The sequence below is a fragment of the Lissotriton helveticus genome, chromosome 11, assembly GCF_964261635.1.
Source record: "Lissotriton helveticus chromosome 11, aLisHel1.1, whole genome shotgun sequence".
NCBI lineage: Eukaryota > Metazoa > Chordata > Amphibia > Caudata > Salamandridae > Lissotriton > Lissotriton helveticus.
This window is the reverse complement of record NC_136072.1, coordinates 902841091-902865320: the sequence shown is the minus strand read 5'-3', so window position 1 is coordinate 902865320 and position 24230 is coordinate 902841091. Positions and strand designations below refer to the sequence as shown.

Here is a 24230-nt window from a genome sequence, read left to right as displayed (position 1 = left end):
TGCTTACACGTCTGGCATGTCCGCCGGCAAGCTCCGCCCCCAATTGCGGGTGCTTTTAAGAAGTCGCAGATGTGCGACTTCTTAAAAGCAATGCATCATTACTTTGACAAGTGGAAATTCGCAATTAGGGTGCCAAATTTACCGAGTGGTTGAACCACTCGGTAAATTTGGAAAAAGTGTTTAAAATGGTGAAAAAGTATTTTTTTCAACATTCATGTTTAACACACACATGTCCTTAGGACATGTGTGTGTGAAACATGATGCGAAAAATACATTTCAGGGGTGCATGGGGGGGTCCTTTGGACCCCCCCCTGCACCCATGAAATTTTCTAAGTGCCACTCGCAATTTGCATTGACTCCTATGGGCCTTTTGGCCCATAGGAATCAATGGGAATTGCGAAAATTAACTTAAGAATTCGGTATTTATTTGGGATTCGGTAAAAATTGCGATTTTTACCGAATCACAAATGAATACCGAAAATAATGATGCATAGCATTTTGCACTTCTTAATTTGCGATTCCTTATTTTTCGCAAATTAAGAAGTGCAAAATGTCACAATGATGCATGTGGGGGATGGAAAGGCCATTTAGCAGTACTTAACAGTCCAAAATAGCGAGTTAGTCCATTAAGAAATGCTAAATGCTTTCGTACATCTGGTCTAGTTCCCTAGAATCGTAGTGAGATTAAACATATGTAAACTGTACTAAATTTCATATCTTTTAGCTTTAGGCTCCAAATGGACTTTTTCTAACAAGAACTTTGGTCAATTGAACTATCAATTGTCTTTTGATTAGTTGTTGTGCTTGTTGCTATTTTTACATTAAAACATGTTAGCTTTGAGCGCTTCCTGACGCTTTGTGTTTATATTTTTAAAAGATGGTGCATGAGGCATTCAAGTGCTAGAAGAGAGAGGAGTACTGGACTGAGCTCTGCATGACTATCCCAGACACTAGAGGTAAGTGAAAAGATTCCCCATGGGAACTAGGCTGGAATGCGACCTAGCACTGAATTGGTTGAAGGTGTGAGAGTGAATTGAACTAAAACTGTAGGCTACGTGTGACTGTGTGTTCTGTTTGCTTGCCTTGCATTGATTATATTGTCTTGTATAATCTAGTACTGACTTAAGGAAAACATTTTTATCTATGAAGGGGTATAACACCGCCAAAGGATGGTACCGCGATGGGCGCCTGCTTCACCTGTAACTTCGTGAATCTTGTGATGGGCTGTTGGGAGGAGCAGGTGGCCTGGGTGGAGGACAACCATGAATACACCAAGCATGCCTTGATATGTACTAAGTACATAGAAGACCTGTTCATACTATGGAATGATCATCAGTTAAAGGCACAGCGTTTTTTCGAGAAGCCTAATGACAATCCCTACAATTTAAGATTCACTCTAGAATAAGTCAGATTGAAAGTGATTACCTTGATGTTAAATTGTCGGGTGATAATCAAATGTATTCGTCTACTATACACCATAAGAAAACAGCAGGTAATAGCTCACTGCACTACAGAAGTTAACTTCCCACAAACCTCATTAACAGTATCTCATATGGGGAGATATAAAGGAGTATGCAATCTAGAAACTGACAGGCACATGCATCAAGGTAGGATTTTGCAAGTGCTTAATTGCGATAATTAAGAAATCTCAATTAAGGACTCGCGAAAGCCTATGCATGTAGGAATCGCTGAAAAAATAGCGATTCCTACACATTTCTTATTTGCGACTCGCAAATTGCGAGTCGGAAATAAGGAATGTCTTCCCGTTCATTCCTATGGGCCTATAGGTCCGTAGGAATGAATGGGAAATTGCATGCGTAATTTGCGAGTACCAATAGGTCCTCGCAAATTGCGCATGCAATTTCAGAGTGCAACGGTGTCAAAAGGACACCCTGTTGCACACCTAAAATTGATCTGTGCACAAATGTTGCGCACACACATGTCCCAAGGACATGTGTGTGTGTGTAACCTACAACTTTGAAAAATGCACGCTTTTGCAAATTACCATGAAGATCAACTTCATGGTAATTTGCGACCCTTAGTAGCGAAATCGCTACTTCAAAGTGGTTCTTGCATTGCATTTCAGGAATTGCAAAATGCGTTTCCTTACATGCAATCGCAATTTGAGAACTCACAATTAATTGCTAATTCTCAAATTGCGAGGCCCTTGACCCTTGATGCATTGCAAAAGCTAATTTTGCGTTCGCACCGTTTGCGATCGCAAAAAGCTTTGATGCATGTGCCAGTGAGTTCCTCAAACAAAAAACTTATCTGAATAAAAGATTCAGGGAGAGGGGTTGTAGTGCTAAGATTCCGAATATAGCTGGAAAGGAAGCAGAAGCTCTAACTAGGGACCAAATCCTTTTATCCCAATATTGATAAATCTGGGAAGAATGAATGCATTCCCTTGATTACGACTTACAATGTTTCCTTTCCGGAGATAAGGAGTCTAATGCATAAAGATTGGTCTATTATGAGAAATGATATTGTCATAGGCTCACGATTACCCTTAAAACCGTCCATCACATACAGGAGAGGGAGGTAATTGGGGGATCCTTTGACACATAGCTATCACACTAAAACACAGAAACGTGATTCTTGGTTGGCCAAGTCCACTGGATTTTTTAACTGTGGCTAATGCAAGTCCTGTAGATACATTTCTAATATTTCTGTATATCTGACATCGAATGGCCACAAGAGACAGAGAGGCCAATTTTTTAATTGTTCATTAGATTTTTGTGTATTCATCTTGATGTGTCTATGCAATTTAATGTATGTTGGGAGCATTACCTTCCCTTTGAGGAAGCGCATTCTTGAACATCAGTGTGCTGTAAGTAATGTATATTTAACCTAACCTATGGCCAGACATTTCTCTTTAGAACACCAGCGTGATGTTTTCAAATTGAGGTTTGTTGCAATTGATAGAATCAATAGAAATGTGCGAGGGGGCAATGGAACCAGACAACTCATACAACTTGAGTCAGATACATTCTACATTTGCAGACCAAACCCCCTGCAGGCCATAATAAGGATCAGGAATTGGAAGTTCCTGTCTGCTGCATTTATAGTACTGTGTCTGTGTACTGACCATTGAGGTTTTCATACTAGGTAGGGTACTTGCTTTTGTGTATGATATGATACTATACTGTACTATCTAGTTTAGTCTCACTTTTATGTGACATTTGATATAATATGATGAAACATTTCCTTTGCTTTTTGCTGTCTTACAGAGTTTCCCTTTGATTGTTTTACCCTTTTAGTTTGTTTGAGTGCATGTGGGATAACTGTGGCATGTGGTGTTGAATTGTTCTATTATGGACAAATGCCACCAGATGCCCAAGATTGTTGATGAAGTTTTAGCCCACTGTGGTGAAATTTCCACCTTTGCCAGATGTGCGGACCCCCAGCAATAGGGGAGTCTATGTGGACATTTATCCGACAATGTGCATGTGTAATCTCTGTACCCTACCCACCCCCATTGGGGAGTTGGGTTTGCTCATTGGGGCTTTATGTATAGCTGATCTAGGTACCTGGGAATTCACCAACAACTCCAAGCATAAGCTGCTTTTTGGGACTGTGGGGTCCCTACTCTTTATTTATGTTATATTGACATTGTTACAAGTCGGTCTAACATTATAGAGTGGCTCTGATATGTCTACAGATAAATATGTGATTTTCAAATATTTTTATTCATGCACTTTTTTATTCCTTAATAATCATGTTACTATATGAATTATTGGTATGCTCATTTGCACCTTGTTTTTATGCTGATGTAGCGTTGTTGACATATTCACTGGACGAGTTACATATGATTTCTTCAGTATCTATGCCCAAAGTTTGTATGTATTTCAAATGGTGATGGTGCCTTTTCACCTTGAGAAAGGCTCATGAAGTTTAAATGCTTTGGGACAAATTGAATCTGCCTGCAAAAATGGCATTTATGCTGCACATCCCTTAGAGTGCCCGTCTTCTTCGGCCGCTTATCAGTACCGAAACATTGTGAGCATAATTTTTGCGGGGAACTGCGCCCACAATGAAGTACTCATACACGAGTTGGACGTGACCACTTATCTTCGATACCAAGAAGTATATATGTACATATATATATATATATATATATATATATATATATATATATATATATATATATATATATATATATATATATATATATATATATCATATATACACACACACACACACACACATGTATACACATACATATATATACATACTAACACATTTGTTGAGAAAGTTGGGCTCAGTAAACATAAATTCTTATCACTAATTGTTCTAACAGAAATGTAATCAGGATGATAAATATAATGGGCAACTTAGTTGGAAATAGCGATGTGCTGAAGCTCGTGCCGTACACTGGGGCTTGGAACAGTGATCTTTATCGGTTGTCTGTCTGAGGCACACACTGCACTGCAGAAAGCAATGGTGTTGATCGTAGGCGGGGCAGCTGCAAAAGTGGAGCAAAGTCTGTGCTCATTAACTCAGAGGCAGGCAAAATTGTGCAGCACTCGAGGCCTAATCTAATATGGCACTCCAAGAGGTTTGAATCACCCCCTTTCTCATGCCGCAGAGAGCTTTGTGGAAGAATTTGGGTGAAGATAAGATTAGAATGCTCCACAAGAGTGGGTCATGGGTTTACTCAACTATTTGGATCGAGGGGATCTGCGGAGTAATTTGGAGGATTAGCCAGATGACGCATGAATAATGTTGTCTACTGGGATTGCTGTGTTCTCTCCTTTCTCCACTACATCATGGTGAGTCGCATAAAGCTGCCACCAGAACCTCGAACATGGATAACCATTACACTGTAGGAGTAGATGTGGCAATGGACAAGGTCAGTCCTCTCCACAATGACTCTAAATGTGCCTCCATGCGCCCTCCATTTTCTATAGTTCAGCAAAAGTGGAGATGGGGACTACAATAAAGTGCTCTTGCACCTTGGTAATTGTGTTTGGTGCTAGTTAGACTATATCTTTGTGGAGCACAGAATCAGCAGTGAAACATTGTGTGTTTCTAATTGGAGCATTGTTATGCAATGACTTAAGTCATTAGTGGTACCCATTAGGGGGTCACTTTCTGAACCTGGGATGTAGTGCTCCTGACAAACAGCCCTGTGATTTGATGTATGTGGACACTACTGTTGAAATTGCATGAAACTGAGTTCTCGCTGCCAAAACCGGACACTAAGAGATAGTGGTTGTTATTTTTAAACTGGACATTGTTTTACCTCAAAAGGCAGGTATCACTGCTATTGCTTTCATTGGTGACTTGGATTGGAACTATATTTTTCAATACTTGCATGCTAGTAGTAGGCCTGACTTAAAATAATATGGACCATACCAGAGCGGCTAAATTTCAGGCTGGAAATCTAGATGATGGAGATGCCATGGCTACCCAGCAGCGGACAGAACAGAACTGGTGGAAAAACTGGACATTATCCTTATGGCCATTTTAAAGTCTTGTGAGGCTCTTGAGCACAAATCAATGCAGTGTGACCACATATTTTAATCTACTGAGAGCAGAAAAGATTAAAATAGCAGAGAGTGTTACAGGAATTGAACGCAAAATAGTGGCGTGCCATTCAGAATTCAAAAACCTGTGAGGAGTGCAGAACTTCTGTGGACCTCCTGAACACATTAAAGTAGTTTATGGAGGATGAAGAAGTGCATTCCAGCCAAAATAATAAAAGGATGATGGGAATACCTGAAAATGTGGAAGCCTCTAACTTGGCTCAGTTTTGGAAGAATGGATGAGAGTGTATAAATCTATAAATCTCCAACGGGATTGCCAGTTTTTTGCAGTTGAGCACGCTCTTAAATTGCCTGCTCGGCAGCTTGTCCCGGGGTCCCTCCAGGACCCATAATGGACAGGCTGCTAAATTAATAATACAGGCACACTTTTCAAGATGTCCATAAAAGGTGGATCCATATTGGTGGACAATCACAAGGCATTCTCTTTTCCGGACTACACAGCAGTTGTTCAATCTAAAAGACAAGCATTTAAGGACGCTAAAAGGGGAATGAGAGAACTAGAACTGAAATACTCTTTTTTTCCCAGCCACATAGTAAGTTATTACTGATAAACTAGTTCTTTACGGCACCAGATGAAGCCTGGACTGGCTAAGGAAATAGGTGAATACAAATGGGAGAACATTGGACAGACCTAGATTTCAGTGGACTAACCTGGCAAGTAGATGAAAGATCATGACGAAGCCCTCCCAAGATCAGATAGTGGATGCACGATTGGAGGTGTTAAAAGTGGTCAGTAGATGAAATGCCATCAGTCTTCTATCATCTCTCTAGTTCTGATGGTGTTTCTGATGTTTCCATCCCTAAGGAGATGAGCACACTGAAGTTGAAGGGAACTCTGCCTATGGTGTAGCATGAATGCTTGGCTAATTTAATATATATGACAGTAATTTTTCACGATGTTGATTGTGGAAGAGGCTTGTTGCAGGGATGTATGCTTGCTAAACCTTACAAATGGTGGATACCCTTCAGTTGAAATTGGGACCCTTCTTGTAATATACTTAAACTTCTTCACTACCCTCTTCATTTATGTAATGGAGAGATGCGCATAGTTAACCCGATCGCCGCTGGGCTAATTTCCCCTGGCGCAGGGGGCGAGGGGGGCCCCGCGCGGCGCCGTGGTGCTGATGATGAGCTCGGCTCGTCATGCAGCACGGTGGCCGTGTGCTGATGACGAGTTGAGCTCATCATGGCCACACCCGCTCAATGGAACGCCTAGCACAGCGGGGTAATTATCCTCGCGTGGGCATTTCGCGGAGGTCATGATGAGCTCAGCTCGTCATCAGCACACGGCCACCGTGCTGCATGACGAGCTGAGCTCGTCATCAGCATGCAAGGAGATAATGTAAAAAATGTCTTTAAATTACAAGCGTAGAGGTTGGGAGAAATGGGAGGTCAGATTGTTTGGTGCACTACATCTTTTCTAGAAACTACAAGCAGAGCCAAATGTATGTACCATTAATTTATTGTTCCCTTGCGGTTGGGCACTGAGGTGCTTACCCAAATTATATTGTACCCAAGATGAATTACCCAAAGTATATGTCCCAGGTAGTTGTACAATCACTTTTATCTACAATATGGCTACATGTGACTACAATATACTTACCTGGAATGTAAGGGAGTTGAACGGCACAGAGAAGCATGAAATATATTCAGATATAAAAGGAGTGTGAATTTTGCTTTCCTCCAGGAAGGTCATCTAGTTAAGGTGTTAAATTAGAAAAAAATAGCGAGGCTAACTATTTCATGCACCATACTCCTCACGTGCCAGGGGTACTCTTATGTGGGTTATCCCCAGGACCATCTTTGTAATGATTGAGCATGACTAACACCAATTGGGGAGATATAGCATCCTTTCTGTCAGACTGGATGCAAAGCTTTTATGTTTAATGAATGTGTATGTCCCTAACAATCAGCAGATGATTTTTTTTATTCAATAATAGTGTATTTATTGAATGATCAGGAAACTCCAACCAAATGTGGTGGAGATTTCAATTATGTAACTAATTTGAACTTCGACATATCTTTCCCTCCAATGTAGGGGGCAAATGCAGTGCATTTGGCAAGAAAATTAAATTATTTGTTTGGTTATCATAGTGGAGATTGATGCCTGGAGAAATATGCATCCTCGGATTAGCGAATACTCCATGTATACCCTTATACACACATTGCACACTAGGATAGATTTATTTATGTGTAATGTGCAGGCAGTAGTAGATGTAAATAAGTACCTGACAAATTAACATTGAGGTGGGGAAGGCGGGGACAGAGAATAACAAACGAGACAATTAAAAAATGCAGTGCTACTAGAAGCGCCTTATTGAATAGAATATGGAGTAACTATTAAGAACTTCTTTGAGTTGAATAAGGGGCCAGTATAGTACCTATGTGTATGGAGGGAAGCCTTTTAAGTGGCCACACTAGGCATGTATCTTGGCATGACTTTAGGACTTAGAACATTTTTGGAAAGAGATATTCTAAAAAGCTGAAGACCTGTTGTTAGATTTCGAAGAGCGGAGCTGTTGTCAGCTGAACCATGCCAAGCATAAGTGGCAACAAGATAAGATCATCTGGTGTTGGTTGACAGACTGGGTAAACCTCATTATAAAACCTACAATGCTAAAAAGTCCAGTAAAGTTGATAAAGTTAGTCACTTGTTAGCCTGGCTGGTGCCTGGTAAATCACACTTGAAAATAACATCTGCTATTCATGTGCTGAATTGTGACATACATAAGATATATATGCAATAATCAAGCATGTGCTAACGGTTATGAACGTTTGTATGCGATTACTCCTTCAGCAGCAGATGAGGCATAATTGCAATACACCCAAAAGGCAGGGTTGCATAGGCGTATAGTCCTACAATTGGATGCCCCTCTGTTGCCTAGGGAGAATAAAGTAGCCATTAAGAGTTTGGTGAAAGGTAAGACCAAAGATTGGGGAGTTCCTCAAGTTGAATTTTCTGTAGCATATACAGGCATGTTGGCATCACAATTATTAAACATGTGCGTGGCAGCCCAAGATGGAGAAACGCTACCCCTCCCCCCACCACTAATATGGAAGTGTTAATTATTATGCTACACAAACCTAATAGAGATCCCATAGAGACTGGCTCATAAAGGCCTTGCCAATGTTGAATCCAACGATAAAGTGTTGGCAAATCACTGATGTGTACATCAGTGCATACTAAATCACCCACTGTGGGAATGGTCACAGGCTGCCGTGTCCTCCAAAGATATGGAGAAAGCCTTCAATACAGTGGGTCGGAGGTATCAATTTAATGTGTTGAGGGTTCTGGGTTTCGGCAGAGAGGTAATAAGCTGGTAACTGCTCTGTCCTCCCCCACTGTTTGGATTAGAAACAGTAAAATTGTGTCTGCGTGATGGCCGACACACAGGGGTACGTGGCAGGGCTACCCACTGCCTCTCCCGGTCTCCCACCCACATTTTGCTCTTGCGGTGCACTTTATGCCATTATTATGCCTAGGGAAGAATTAAACAGAAGTGTAGCTCTTTATAGGTGTTACCATCTACTATAATTTTATGCAGATGATTTTTTGCTTTATGTTGGTAAATTCACTAAATAAAAAACATGCTTATTTCTACTGAGGGCACAGATGTAACCTGTATGCCAGATCTGCCATTGAGATAGGACTTGGTTAAATTTTGGTATTTTTGCATATGGGTATACCATAGTGATTTTGACACCTTGGAGGGTAACCTGAAAAAAGTGATCTCCAACCTAATAGTCTATCAATTTCTGGAATAGATTGTCACTATCTGAAATGGAGAATATTGCCTTATGCAAAATGGTCATTCTTCCTAGACTTTTATAATTTTTCCCCAAATGTACCGCCTAGTATCCGAATGAGATTTTTGAGAAAGTTGAACTCTTTACTGTTGAAATTATTATGGGGAGGTGGTCGACGTAAGATTGCTTTACGAAATCCGCAAATCCCGAGTGAGGAAGAAGGCATGACTGTGCCTGATTTTGAATGCTACTACATGGCTATAAAACTACAGTGGGTGGCTTGCTGGGGCTCCTCAAATGGTAATGATTAATCAGCGCTAATCTGTCAGTAAGTAGCTATGAGGCACTAGGTAAAAATAGTGGTGAATCTGGTGAAACGAACCCTGGTTACATGCACTTTTACTGACAGTAGTTTGTCGTTGTTGGGGATTGTGGTTGCAGCGCACAGGGATGAATCACGTGTATGCTCCTGCGCTACCATTGTGGTAGTACCCAGAATTTGAGAGGTTGTCTAGTAGTAGTGTGGTATCAACTTGGCATGAAGTGGGGATTGATACGTTGCGAGATGTATGACGATCAAAGACTCAAGTTGTTTGAAGAATTACATGCTACGGGGTGATGGACAGTTAGACAATCTTTAGTATATGGCCTCATTGCTCCTGTAATTAAGGTCCTGTGGAAACATGGGAATGCAGTGCCCCAATATACACTACTATACAAACTGTTTTAACTCATAGGTTCAGCAGTGGGGTAAAGAAAGTTTAAGGGGCCCCCCCTGCAATGTACACTGCGGGGCCTCCACTCCGGATTTAATCTGGAGCGCTCAGGCCTGAGTACTGTGCTGACAGGGCTCTCCGCACTGCGGGGGGTGCGGGGCCTATGTTACGCCCCTGAGGTTCAGTCGCAAAGTTATCATTATGTTGTGTGGCTTGTTAGTGGATCAAACTAGGATTAGCTTGATAACACTGCGATCCAAGGAAGAACATAAGCTACAGATATAGTTTTCAGACAACGCCATCGCTCCTCTTTGCCAACGACACCCTTCTGTTATCTAAAACACCCATAGGCCTGCAAATCCTTCTTGATCGTTTTTGTGATTTTTGTCAGGATCGGGGACTAACAATAAATACTACAAAAACGAAAATAATGGTTATGACTGTTAAAAGAAATCATAGGAAGATTCAACTTTCCTTGAATGGATCACCTCTTGAGGTAGTGGAAGAGTTTGACTACCTCGGGGTTAGAATTAATAATAAATTGAAATGGGAACCCCATATGAGTAAAATGATTTTAAATCTTAAAAGAGTTTCCGGCACTATTTTAAAGAACCAGCGCCTTTCAGTAAGCAGACCAATAGCCCCCGCCCTGTCAGTCTACGAGGGAAAGGCATTAGCTTCAGCGGTTTACGGTTCAGAAATATGGGGTATTGAGAATACCAACACTCTCGTGTTAACTGAGAATAAGTTTATGAGAGATTTGGTTTCGCTTCCAGCCTCAACCCCATTGAAACCACTATATGCCGATCTGGGTAGGAGGTCCATTCGGGACATTGTTCAGCTACGTCCTCTAATATTTTGGGTGCGCCTTAGGAGGACCCCCGAATTAGCTAATTATGCCTCAGTGTTTGATGAAATATTAAAACTAAACACATCGGGCAAGATTAAGTGGCTAAATGTTTTAAAGCAATTTACAGCTAGCGTGGGTTTAAGCGATGCCTGGGCTTCCCAATCTCCCCCATCGAAACAAACGGTAAAAAAACTATATTGGGACTGGATAGAGGCTAAGGCTTTGCATAACCCAAACTGGGGGCAACTAACTGAGAATTTTTTATCCCACAAGTTCACTACAAAGTTAGAATTGTTTTTGGATTTCATCCAGATCCCTCGGGATAGGACCCTTTATTTGAAATTTAGACATGGTACTCTCCCTCTTAAATACTTTACGTCTAGATGGGGTAGAAGGAGGGAAGAGGATAGGAAGTGTCCGGGTTGTTCTTGCCCAGAAGAATCTTTAGGTCATTTTGTCTTTGCCTGTAAAGCTTATACCCGAGCTAGGAATAAATGGTTAAAACCTGCACTTAAGAATCTTGGAGTTAGGAATTATAAAACAGCCCTACGTATTATTATCTCCAATACCACTTGTATGGTCACTGTCTGTGGGGTTGCAAAGTTTTTATCATGTGCCTGGATTATCAGGTTAAGGCTGTTACATCACACGTCTACAGTCAATATCTCTATGTGATTTTTAAATGTATCTTTTTTGTAATGATGAAACGGTTTTAATATTCATGTATGTATTGTATGTTTGTACTTTTTATGATACATGTATCGAATAAAAGTATAATGACTTGACTTGATATAGTTTTCAGACAAAGGATGAGCCCAGATGCTGCACCATTCCCCCACTTCCCGGTGTGTCCTTAATGCAATGTATATGTTGATTCAATATAATCTGCTTCACAGGGCCTACTTGACTCCTCACATATCATACACAATGTACCCAACGGTCAGGGATGAGTGCCCCAGGTGTAGATCGAACCCAAAGACATGATTTCCCCTGAAGGAGTCGATTAGCAATGTTATTAAATGGTTTAGGTCAGTGGTACCCTTAGTATCCCCTAACTGTATATGCATGAGAAAAAAAATCACATATACTGGTCATATAATTTGATGAGGCTTATTTTATTCACACATTTTATTTTTTGTTTAAATTAATGTGCATCAATCATCAAACTAATATTAAACAAACAGGGTCATATAAAAGACACAGCATTGCTGACCAAGTAGACATTACAAATCTGAGGAAAAATCTAGCAATAACTCTGGCCAGCAGATAAATCCACTCAACCAATCAAAACAAGTCTTTCCCATTAGTCTTCATTTCGCTGGATAGCACAATCCATTTATTTCATTCCGAGACCATTTGTAGTCGATAAAGTTGACGTTTTGGTCTCTCTTGTCAACAAAATGTACACTATCCAATCCTCAGGACAAGTTGTTCACAATCAACCCGCGTTTTCCAAATGTACTGTAGGAATGTATAAATAGAATCAAGAACCAAACCCATAGCAATCTGGAAAATTCTAATATGTCTCAAGTGAATACATGCTGTGGACCAACCACTGGAAGCCATATGCCAACAAAACCGAACTCAGAGTGACATGTAAACATGGCAGAATCCCGTTAGCCTAAAATGAGAAGTAACCCGGGTTAAACAGAATGCAAGTGATATGTATCCATGTGAGATAATCCCAAAGAGAGAACCAGATCTAGATGTGTTGCTTAATAGTAACAATTGTATGTGTGTGTGTGTATATATATATATATATATATATATATATATATATATATATATATATATATATATATATATATATATATATACACACATATATATATAATTATATATGCACATATATAATTATTTATATATGTGTGTATATATAATTATATATATATGTGTGTATTTGCTGCTTGAACTTCCCCTGCTGTGTCCTCTGGTCTTTCCTAGCGGAGTGGATCGTTTCTTTATGTGTGTGTATATATATATATATATATATATATATATATATATATATATATATATATATATATATATATATATATATATATACATATATATATATATATATATATATATATATATATATATATATATATATATATATATATATATATACAGACATACATACACACACACATTTATGTGAGTAGCATTTATACTCTCTGGGACATTTTTCTAGATAGCGCACACACACAAGATCTGGGAGCCAGAAAGCACTAAGCTTTGGAGGGCAGCTTCAAATCAATATAGTGCCTTGCCAATAGATGTATGGTGTTAGGAAAAGCAATATGTAAGAATTGCTGCAATATCGAGAAGGAATGTCCCAGGGAGTACAAATGCTAATCACATGAATTAATTTAATTGACCCTGTCCCAAACTGAAATAACAGGATAAAGTCGATCCAAACTTGGCATCCACATTCTCCTCTGTCAAAATACCTATAGGCAAAGTAGGTTACTCACATATCAACTTACTGACAAGAAGAGACTTTCTGATGGATAAGTCTGCCAGTGGATTCCTCACCTTGTGAATATTCCCCAGCGTCAACAACATTCGGAAATTCTTTTATAGCTAATTACGCCAACGTGGACGACGTCACAGAAGCACGGCATCGCGCGTGGCTCCGCTGATGTCACTGACTCCATAATAGGACTCCGTCGGCGTGATGACATCAGTTCCCTTTTTTCCGCGTCGTTGACGCTAACGGTTTTCCAGGCATCCTCAGTAGCTCTATTGATACTCTGTTACTGTTTGTTGTTTCCAGTGCTTTCTTGTTTCCTATGGAGATGTCTTCGAAGAAAACCAGGTTCAAGTCCTGTGGAGAGTGCAGGAAGATGATGTCCATAACGGATCCGCACGAAGACTGTGTATGGTGTCTGTCTTCTGACCATCCATGACATCCAAGGGTGTCCATGTTGTAAGAAGATGAACCCCAAAGCGCTGCGAGAAAGAGAGGCGAAGCTTCTTGTGGTGAAGATGAAAGGCAAGAAAGACAAGAAGAGTTCGAAGTCACGCTCGAGACGGTCGAGGTCGCGTTCGAGGTCGAGGTCGGCTTCGAGGTTGTCTTCGGGGCATGCTTCTCGATCCAAGAAGAAGCATAAGAAGAGGAAGCATGGGTCTCGGCTTCATTCTGTGAGAGAGACGGATCCGAAGTCAAAGTCTCCAGGCTGTCGACATCGGCAGGATTATGTGTCTCCTTCACCTGTTATGCTGGATCCAGAAGGTGAGCCCCCGTCTGTGAAGTCACCGGAGCAGTCTCCGGCTCCGGCATCGAATCCTTCCCCGGCTCCGACACATTCTCTACCTCGAGAGGAGGAAGAGGCTCCATTGCCTGAAGGGTCTGCGACTCCGGCACATCATCCCGAAGATCCTGTTGACCCGGTTCCTGTACCTCGACAGGAGCAGCCTGTGAATCCATACCCTCCATTTCCAGGCCCGGGGCAGGACCCGACACATTATTGAAATGCGATGTATGGGGTTTTCTCGAGAGCCATGTACCCCTCTGGATCACCGGCTGGTCCCATGGGTCCAATGGCCTTTAATCTGGGCATCCCTCAGACATATGCACCGGCGCCGTTTATGCCTTTTATGCCGACACCGGTTCCAGCTTGGCATCTCTCGGCACCGAGGTCATCGACTCCGATTCCATCTTCGCCGGCTCCGGTCTCGACTCTACCTTGTACGCTCCAGACTGATCCTCCGGCTCCGAGCTCGAAACCGGCGCCAACGCCGTCGGAGTCGGTTGTGGCTCCACTGGCGTCGACCCCGAGAATGAGGTCTAGGCGTGAGGCTCAACGGCTTCTGGAGGAGCGGAGATATAGAGAAGAGGAGATGGAAGAGGGAGAGCTGCAAGAATCTGATGATTTTTTCAATGACCTTAAGGAAGCAAGTAGTTTGGAGTTATCTCCGGAGTGGGAGCTTTCCTCGGCTCCTGATGTCCCATTCGAAGGATGTAGCACCATATCACATGGTCATTAAAAAGGCGGCGGAACTTTTAAATTTGAATCTGCCCACTACGGAGTTTAAATCAAACATTTTGATGGAGGTACTCCATTCTCCCTCTTCAGTTGTGGAACCGATGCTGTCTTTTAATGAGGCAATTACGGAGCCAGTTCTAGAAGTGGGGCGTAAGCCCTTTTTGTCTCCTGCAGTATCAAGAACTGTTGCAAGGAGATATAGGGTGGCTCCTGGGGATCCAGACTACCTTTCATCACATCCGTCTCCAGAGAGTTTGGTGGTTCAGGCGGCCTGCTCCATAAAGTCTACTGGCGCTTTTCCACAGGTGCCCGGTGACAAGGAGTCTAAGAAGCTGGACCAATCAGCAAAAAAAGTTTTCTCTTCAGCTAGCATGGCACTCAAGTCCACGAATGCTACGTGCCTTTTAGGGCGCTATATACACGCTTTGATGGACTCTGCAAAGCATTTGGTGCCAAAGATTCCGGAGGAAGACAGGCAGAACTCCAACGAGGTTTTTGCGGACACTCAGGGTGCTGCTCGCCAGGTGATCCAAAGCGGTTTGGACATGGCTGACTCTGTGGCAAGGGTCATGGGCTCCTCTATTGCCAATTGGAGGGCTGCTTGGTTGAAAACTTCTGAATTTTCCCCAGATATGCAGGCTACTTTAATAGACCTTCCATTTTATGGTTTCGGCCTGTTTGGAAAGAAGGCGGATGCTGCCTTGGAAAGGTTCAAGGACAGTAAGGCGACTGCGAGGTCTTTAGGTCTTCAGTCCAGAGGATCTTCTAGTAAGAGGTTCAGAGGTTTTGGGAGATCTTCCTCTCGCTCTTACAAGCAACTGCAGCAGCAGCAGCAGCAAAACTCATTGTACAAATCGTACAGAGGTAGAAACATCGGCTGCCCTAGAGGTCGTCAAGCTTCCACCTCCTCCTCCTCCTCCTCCTCTTCCTCTTCCCACCTCCCTCCTCCCACAGCAAAGCAGTCCTAGATCCGTCATTCTGGATCACGTTGGTCCTGTGGGAGCTTACACATTTTCTGCGAGATTGGTAATCGGTCACTTCAGACCTTTGGGTTCTCAATCTCGTGGACAATGGGTATGCCCTTCCCTTTTGGGAATTTCCCCCAAATTACCCTCCTTGTCAAGGATTTTGCACAGAGGACCACCTTCTTCTCCTGCAGGAGGAAGTTCTGGCATTATTGAGAAAAGGTGCGCTAGAGGTGGTCCCAGAGCAGGAAAGGAGTCAGGGATGCTACTCCCGGTATTTCCTGATTACCAAGAAGGATGGCAGGCTTCGTCCAATCCTGGACCTCAGTATCTTGAACCTCTTTCTGAAACAGGAGAAGTTCAAGATGCTCACCCTTGCGCAGGTTCTTCAGGCGCTGCAGCAAGAGGACTGGATGGTGTCGATCAACTTGCAGGATGCTTATTTTCATATACCGATCCTGAAGTCGCACAGGAAGTATCTCCGTTTTACGGTATGGTCACAACATTACCAGTTTGCGGTCCTTCCATTTGGTCTTACTACTGCACCTCGAGTCTTCACCAAGGTGATGGCCGTGGTGGCAGCACATCTCAGAAGGTCAGGCATTCCAGTATTCCCTTATCTGGACGATTGGCTGACCAAAGCGAAGTCGCCAGAGAAAGTGCTCCATCATCTGCAAGTCACAACTCAGTTGTTGTACAGATTGGGCTTTTCGATATATATGTACCCAAATCTCACCTGGTGCCCTCCCAGCGCAACCTCTTCATAGGTGCTGTGCTGGATACCACTGTGTGTCGGGCATTCCCTCCTCCACAAAGGATTCTCGACATACAGGAAATTATTCCTTTATTTTACAATGGAGCGGTTGTTCCAGTCCTGAAGGTCCTTCGTCTACTCGGTCTGATGGCTTCCTGCATTCTGTTGGTCAACCATGCACGCTGGCGCATGAGGGCACTCCAGTGGTGCCTCCGCAAGCGGTGGTATCAGCACAACGGAGATCTCAGGGAGTCTGTGAGGATCTCCAGAGAAGATGCGGCGGATCTATCTTGGTGGAGCGTGGAGGGCAATCTGTCTCAAGGAAAGCCGTTTCATCTGCCTCCATCGGTGGCCACAGTGATAACGGATGCATCCACCCTAGGGTGGGTTTCACATCTGAGAGATCTGGAGATCAAAGGTTGCTTCATATCAACCTTCTAGAATTGCGAGTGATCCGTTTGGCGCTCAAGGCATTCCTCCCTTCCCTTCGCAGTCAGTTGGTTCAAGTCCTAACGGACAACACTACCACGATGTGGTATGTCAACAAGCAGGGAGGAGTGGGATCGCGTTGCCTTTGCAGAGAGGCTCTGTGTCTCTGGTCCTGGGTTCAGGACCATCTGATTTGTCTGATGGCAAGTCATCTGGCCGGAATTCTGAACGTATGTGCAGACAATCTCAGTCGGCAGTTCTCAGCCGACCACGAGTGGAGGCTTCATCCAGAGGTAGTTCGTTACGTCTTTCGGACGTGGGGAACTCCTCAGGTGGACCTGTTTGCCACTCACGAGAATGCTCACTGCCCGTCATTCTGCAGTCTCCAGTATCCGATGCAGGGAGCTATGGGGGACGCGTTTCAGTTGAGTTGGGGCGCACAACTCCTTTACGCGTTTCCGCCCATAACCTTGATTCCTCGTGTTCTGAGGAAGATTCGCCAAGACCGGGCCCAAGTCATATTGATCGCCCTGGATTGGCCAAGAAGGGTGTGGTACACGGATGTTCTCCGCCCCTCCTCGTGCCCTCCGCTCCGTCTCCCTCTCAGGGCAGACCTCCTCTCGCAGTCGCAGGGGCAGGTTCTACACCCCCACCTCCAGACCTTACACCTTCATGCCTGGAGATTGAACGGGTAAACCTGAATTCTTTTTCTCTCCCACATGACGTGGTGGATGTCATTTTATCAACCAGGCGTCATGCCACCAAATCTATCCATTCTTATAGGTGGTCCAAGTTTGTTTCATGGTGTGGAGAGAAATCTATTGACCCCTTGAAGGCTCGCTTGTCCGACATTTTGCAGTTTGCACTCTCTTTGGCTCAGCAACGATTTGCTGTGGCGACTGTAAAATGTTATCTTTCAGCCTTGTCGGCATTCCTTTGTTTGCCGGACCAGCCTTCCTTATTTAAGTCTCCTATTGTTTTAAAGTTTTTAAAGGGCATTACAAACAAATGTCCTCCCGCCCCTTTTTTTTGTGCCGCAATGGGACTTGAATCTTGTCCTTACTTTCTTAATGGGTTCACCTTTCGAGCCCTTGCACAAGTGTCCCTTGAGGTTGTTATCTTTTAAAACGGTCTTTCTGATTGCGATTAACTCGGCAAGGAGGGTAAGTGAGCTTCAAGCTCTAAGCTCAAAACCCCCATTCTTGAGCATTCATGTTGAAAGAATTGTACTCAGGACCAGGGCTGCTTTTCTGCCTAAGGTGGTAACTCCCTTCCATCTGGGGCAGTCCATTACCCTCCCTTCCTTCTATCCTCCCCCTCACCCTTCCAAGGAGGAGGAGAGACTTCACCGTTTGGACCCTAAGAGGGCGGTGAGCTTCTACCTGGACAGAACCAAGGAGTTCAGAATTGATGACTAACTCTTCGTGGGTTTCGTTGGTGCCAGAAGAGGTAAAGCGGTGCACAAGCGCACGCTGTTGAGATGGATTGTCTTGTGTATCAAGATATGCTACTCTCTGGCCAGTAAGGAACCTCCAGAAGGTTTGAGAGCTCATTCTACTAGAGCAAAGTCATCTACATCTGCTTTGTCTAGGGGTGTTCCTGGAGGACATTTGCAGGGCGGCAACTTGGGCCTCCCTCCAAACTTTCGCAAAGCATTATTGTTTGGATGCAGAGGTGAGGAGGGACGGACACTTTGCTCGTTCCGTCCTTCAGGACATCTTGGTATAGAAGGGTGGACACCCTCCTCTGGGAGTGGGACTGCTGTGGGAATCTATTCACAAGGTGAGGAATCCACTGGCAGATGTATCCATCAGAAGAACAAGTTACTTACCTTCGGTAACGTTTTTTTCTGGTGGATACAGTATCTGCCTGTGGATTCCTCACTGGCCCACCCTCCTCTCCGTTGTCCACCCTTGTATACCTTCAATAGTGACAATGTTTTAATGCATATATATATTACTGTTAAAGTGTATTGTTATAATTGCTTTCCAGCATTGTTTGCACACTAATGTGTGTTATCTTGGTTATATTGTACTGTGTACATTGTGTATATATCTACTGTTGTCGGTCCGTCTGTGTGCCTCAAAGGGCACAGAAAAAAGGGCGGAACTGATGTCATCACGCCGACGGAGTCCTAATATGGAGTCAGTGACGTCAGCGGAGCCGCGCGCGATGCCATGCTTCTGTGACGTTGTCCACGTCGGCGTGAGGAGCTACAAAAGAATTTCCGAATGTTGCTTATGCAGGGGAATATTCACAAGGTGAGGAATCCACAGGCAGATACTGTATCCACCAGAAAAAGCGTTACAGAAGGTAAGTAACTTATTCGATTCAAACACAACCTCCTTCTACCCGATTAATTCGGTAAACTGCTGGAAAGGAGAACCGCTCTTACATGCTAAGGGATTCATTTTCGGATTGGAGCACTGGCCCAAAAAATGGAAGTCTGAGTCGAAGTTGTTGCATGACCAAAAGTATCACCAATCCTACAAAGGTTTGAGGATACCTTTTGTCCAGCAACAAATTGCCATCACCTGGAAATTAGTAAATCGCCCAATAATACATGTTTTATTTGTGGAAATGCTGAAATGGAAGGCTGCAGAGGGAGAGTTTTAAACTTCTATGCAAAGAGCTACAATTAACAAAACTGGTGTGATTGTATGGGATGTAATAATGTTATCGTCGCTGGCTAAGAGTAAGAATGCCATCCTTTGTGACTACGGAAGCAGCATGGTTCAGTCTGAATACGCCAACAGAGGCAGTGATGATTGACTTTCTCTCTGGATAGGGAACAATGGAGTTGTCATTCAAGGAAATGTTTATGGATAGAGGGTCGACTGAATGGTTCTTGAGTAACATTGTGTCTACAATTGTATAATTATTACTGAAGATTACATGTATGCCAACCAGGGAATTTTAATAAGTTGCTAAATTGTTGTTTTATGTAGGAACAGATATGAGAAGCGTGGCTCAGTGGTTAGAGGCGGCAGACCCGGAAGCTGAGATCGACCATGGACCAGGGTTCGATTCCCCGCCTCGGTGGGTCTCGGGCTCAAAATTCCACGGACTCGACAATTCTCGCTCCGGTGCCTACTCGAATCACGGGGTCACACTCTGCAACTCTGGGCAATAGCTTGCTTAATCTCCACTATGGCCCCTCGCGGCGGGATGCCTGGCTTTCACCTTGTGGACACCCTGCCGGGGTTTCTCATAGGGGAATACCAGGACGGGTTCCCTAAGCAAGCGCCAGGATGCCCTTTGGGTGACAGGTTTGCGCTATATAAGTACACCTATATTTACATTTACATGATATTACTGCTGACAATCCGGTAACTTTATAATGTATAAAATGACAGTTGCTCTTGATTGTTGTGTGGAAATTGAAATAAAAAGATTTGTAAAAAATATGAAGGCCTTTTAAAGAACCTGCAAACGACATTTAAAATATATGGTGAGTCAAGAGTTATGCAGATGTGTTCAGGGAGGAGGAAAGAAGGAGGGTGTCAAAAAGTGTTTTACATTTTAAGTAACTCCTATATGAAACTTTGCACATCCCAACATCAAAAACCGCTAAATGGAAAATATACCAAACATTAAATGATACTAGAGCTCTTCTTAGAGGGTTGACTTTTTTGGTTTTGTGTAAATCCATGTAGCAGCTTGCAAGTTGTGTGAAATTATCATTACAGAGACGTTTCTAAGAGCTTTAAAAGTCTCCTATTAGAGCTATCTGAACACTTAATTTCCCGATCCCTCGAGAGTCTGGATCCTCAAATCCATGGAGGAAAATACTGTTAGGATCAGGGGTAGCAGAAGACAAAGGAACAACAGGATTAAGAGACCAGCACCACAGGGAAAGATCAAGAAGAAGCGAAATTGAAGAATTTTGAAGCCTGGTGGCAGTTCGGGCACAAGGGTATCAGGCAAGCCTTCCAGATCATTATCACCTAAGGACACATCACAGTGAAGCCGAGATGGAAGACAAGAATTTCCAAGTGAATTTAAGAACTGTCAGTAGCAGTGGTCTGTTGCCGCATAACTGCCTAGTCGTATGGATCTCCACTACGTAATTAGCCCCAACATTCACTTTTTGTCTGCACCTTTGTTACCTTCCCTCTTGCCTTCCTTGTGTCCGATTCCTTGTAGTCTTGCCTACCTTGTTGGTCTTCTGAGTCGTCTATTTTATGTACAGTATGCCTCTCTGCACTCCCAGACTACATGGTTGGCATACTCAACAGGTGCCTCCCTCATTGACATCCCTCTTGCTTGGCATCTGCCACCCTCACCTAACCTTTCATTCCTCATGCAAGTAGTGAAAGTGTTATTGGTACTTTTTGGCCCATTACCAGAAACACCGCACTTAAGGGCCAGATGTAGGTAAATTTTATTTACCGACCTCTTAAATACCGAGTCATACCGACTCGGTATTTAAGAGGTCGGAAAATAAAAATACCGAGATGTAGGTAATTGCAGATGTGCAATTACCGAATCGGAAACAGTCGGTAATTTCCGATGTGGTAAATACCGACCAGTTAATGCCCATGCATTCCTACGGGCTTTGAAGCCCATAGGATTGATTGGGCATTTACCGGTCGGTATTTACCACATCGGAAAATACCGACTGTCACAAGGGTGCAGGGGGTGTCACTTTGACACCCTCTGGCACCCCCAAAAGAGGCTCGGGTGCCATGTGGCAGGCATACCTGCCCTAAGGGCAGGTCTGCCTGTCATATGGCATAGGTGTGCATGCACACATGTGCATGCACACCAGAAACGGTATTTTACCATCAAGTAGTATTTGATGGTAAAATACCGATGTTGTACTGCTTGTGGGACTCAGAAGAGTCCCACCTACATACCAATTTTCCGGAATCAGTAATGATACCGACTCGGTATTTTACATACTCGGTAAATTTACCTATCGGTAAATTTACCGAGTCTGTAAATTACAGGGACCTACATGTCAAATTGCTTTTACCGGGTGGTAACGGCCGAATTCGGCCGTTACCACCCGGTAAAAGCCTACCTACATCTGGCCCTAAGAAACTGAGACGTCCTGTACTGGAATTGAGCATGGAAGGAGTAGTTTACTGCCCTGTATTAACCATGACCTATGTCTGCCTATTTGGCAGCACTGAGAGGAAGTGTGTGAGTGCTCTTTTCTAAAGAGACATAAATAAACATGAAGCTGTTACCGATTCACCAAACACGTCCCTGATGTTTCTCTCTGTCTTTCTCTTCCCCCTATTTTCCCTCAACAGTAAGTGTGCACTCTGGGCCTCTGTAACTCACACCTACATCATTATCCAAGTGAGAAGTCTCTGGGATTAACACTGGAACCCAACAAACGTTACTTTTAACACTCGAACCCCACAAATACATTTGAAAACTCTACACATTTAATTGGAAAAGGAACATTTTTTTCCATCTGCAATGCAGGAGCCATGGATCCTCATCCTTTAGAGGGATAGATGATCAGACCAAACCGAATTGGCTGAGAGTAACTGAAATATTTTGTAGTGCGTGCCATTACAGGATGCTAGACACCAAATGTATGCCGTGAAATAATGTGACCCAGAGGATTTAATGGTGGTGTTGGTGCATCCCCTATCCAGAGGAGCCGCTAGAGCCGGGGGGGGGGTGGTGGGGGGCTGATAAACATTTCTGGGGTGGGGGGCTAATTCTTCCAGCAACAGGCAGAGTGCAGATGCAGATGCAGGGGCTCTTCTAAGGGTTGAAAACACAACAAAGCCTCATTAACAAGTAAATTGTCTATTAAAGACCTGTAAAGTACTTGGGTGCAGCTGTAAAAAAAGTCGCCGGCCCAGGACGCTCTCTCAGCTCACGATGACACACATAACGGAGGGGGGGGGGTTGAAGCCCTTTGCGCAAATAGGTGTTGCACTCCTGCCCCTATCCCCAGGGAGCATGGGACCCAGAGGGTCAGATACTGACCCAAAAAACAAAAATACCTCCATTCTTCTTGCGAGGTTCACACAGATCCACTTTTAAGTCTGTGAATTATTGGGCTCTAAGCCACACCCTTTGGACACCCTCCACTGTGCACAGACTGTGGTCTGCAGGCAGTAGATATAGTACACATATAGAATTACACACATTAAATTACAGCCCTTCTCCAAGTAAAAAAATATATTGTATCCATAGTGAAATCATCATAATGTTAATTCCAAGGCAATCTTACCAGTTGTGCCATCAATGTCATTAGTGATGCTATTTGTCACATCATGCGTGAGCAGTGCATTTGGTATGTGAGTTTGCATGTTGTATTTCTATCTGTATTATAAAGTGCAACAACTCACCCGAAGGCATCAAAAGCACTATGAGGAACCAAGAACAAGTCAACGTAGCAAGCAGTTACAGGACAAAACATGTTAGTGAGGATACAGCCAGCATTTACGGCCTCTCCATAATCTGATTGGATATTCTTTTTTACATAGTAGCAAGGGTACTGTGTTCCACTGGGAAACGACCTATATAGAGAAGGCTCTTCCACTGGTGTGCATCCGTTTGTAGGCTGAAATTTGGAGAAAGAAAGAATCTGCCAATCTAAGATTCTGTGGTGGATGATACCAGACAACGTTGGAGGAAAGCGGTGATGGAGGGCGTGCACCTTATGCACTAGGCAAGGCTTTAAACTTAATTGATTCTGACACTGGAGCCAGTGTAAAGAGGCCAAAGCATGAGAGATGTAGTTGTGATGTCTTATTAGTAGCAATAACATGGTCACGGAATTCTGTACCAGCAGCAGGCTTTGTATCGCTTTGTCTAGTAAAACTAAAGACATTTTCTTGCATGAATCGATCCTAGAGGAGATGAAGCATATGGCATATGGCTGTATCCACTAAGGTGATCAGATGAAGAATTGTCTTAAGAGCAAGAACTTTGAAAAAATAATTACTGACTGCAGTACTGGTTTGAACTATCATTGTCAGATTTTGCGTCCAGTTTTACTCCAGAACTTAACTGCTATGGCATGGAGGGGTATTCGGCCATTCTCTTGGGGCAGCTTTTGATCACTGGCCAAATTAATTATGGGTTTATGTAACTAACCATGACTGGTGAGCATTTCCAGGGCTCTTATTTTTTTTAGAAAACAATATTCCTTTAAATTTTATCTTCAGAAGGGAGAGATTATTGACGCGGTTCCCTTCAAGGGTCAATTTACAGTGGGCACTGATTAGAATGATGTGGTTTAAGGTTTGGTCGCTTTCAAAATTAGATTGTG

General features: G+C 43.2%; 1 protein-coding gene and 1 long non-coding RNA gene across 3 annotated transcripts in view; one reads left to right on the top strand and one right to left on the bottom strand.

The window, feature by feature from the left end:
- LOC144791294 (uncharacterized) overlaps window positions 1–940 on the top strand; it is a 483505-nt gene extending 482565 nt beyond the window's left edge. The window contains exon 3 of the long non-coding RNA XR_013602352.1: window positions 878–940. This is a non-coding gene — a long non-coding RNA (uncharacterized LOC144791294). The remainder of the gene's footprint in view (window positions 1–877) is intronic.
- Window positions 1–24230, bottom strand: part of TBX5 (T-box transcription factor 5) — a 615870-nt gene that overhangs the window by 241743 nt on the left and 349897 nt on the right. The gene's annotated exons all lie outside the window — the stretch shown is intronic.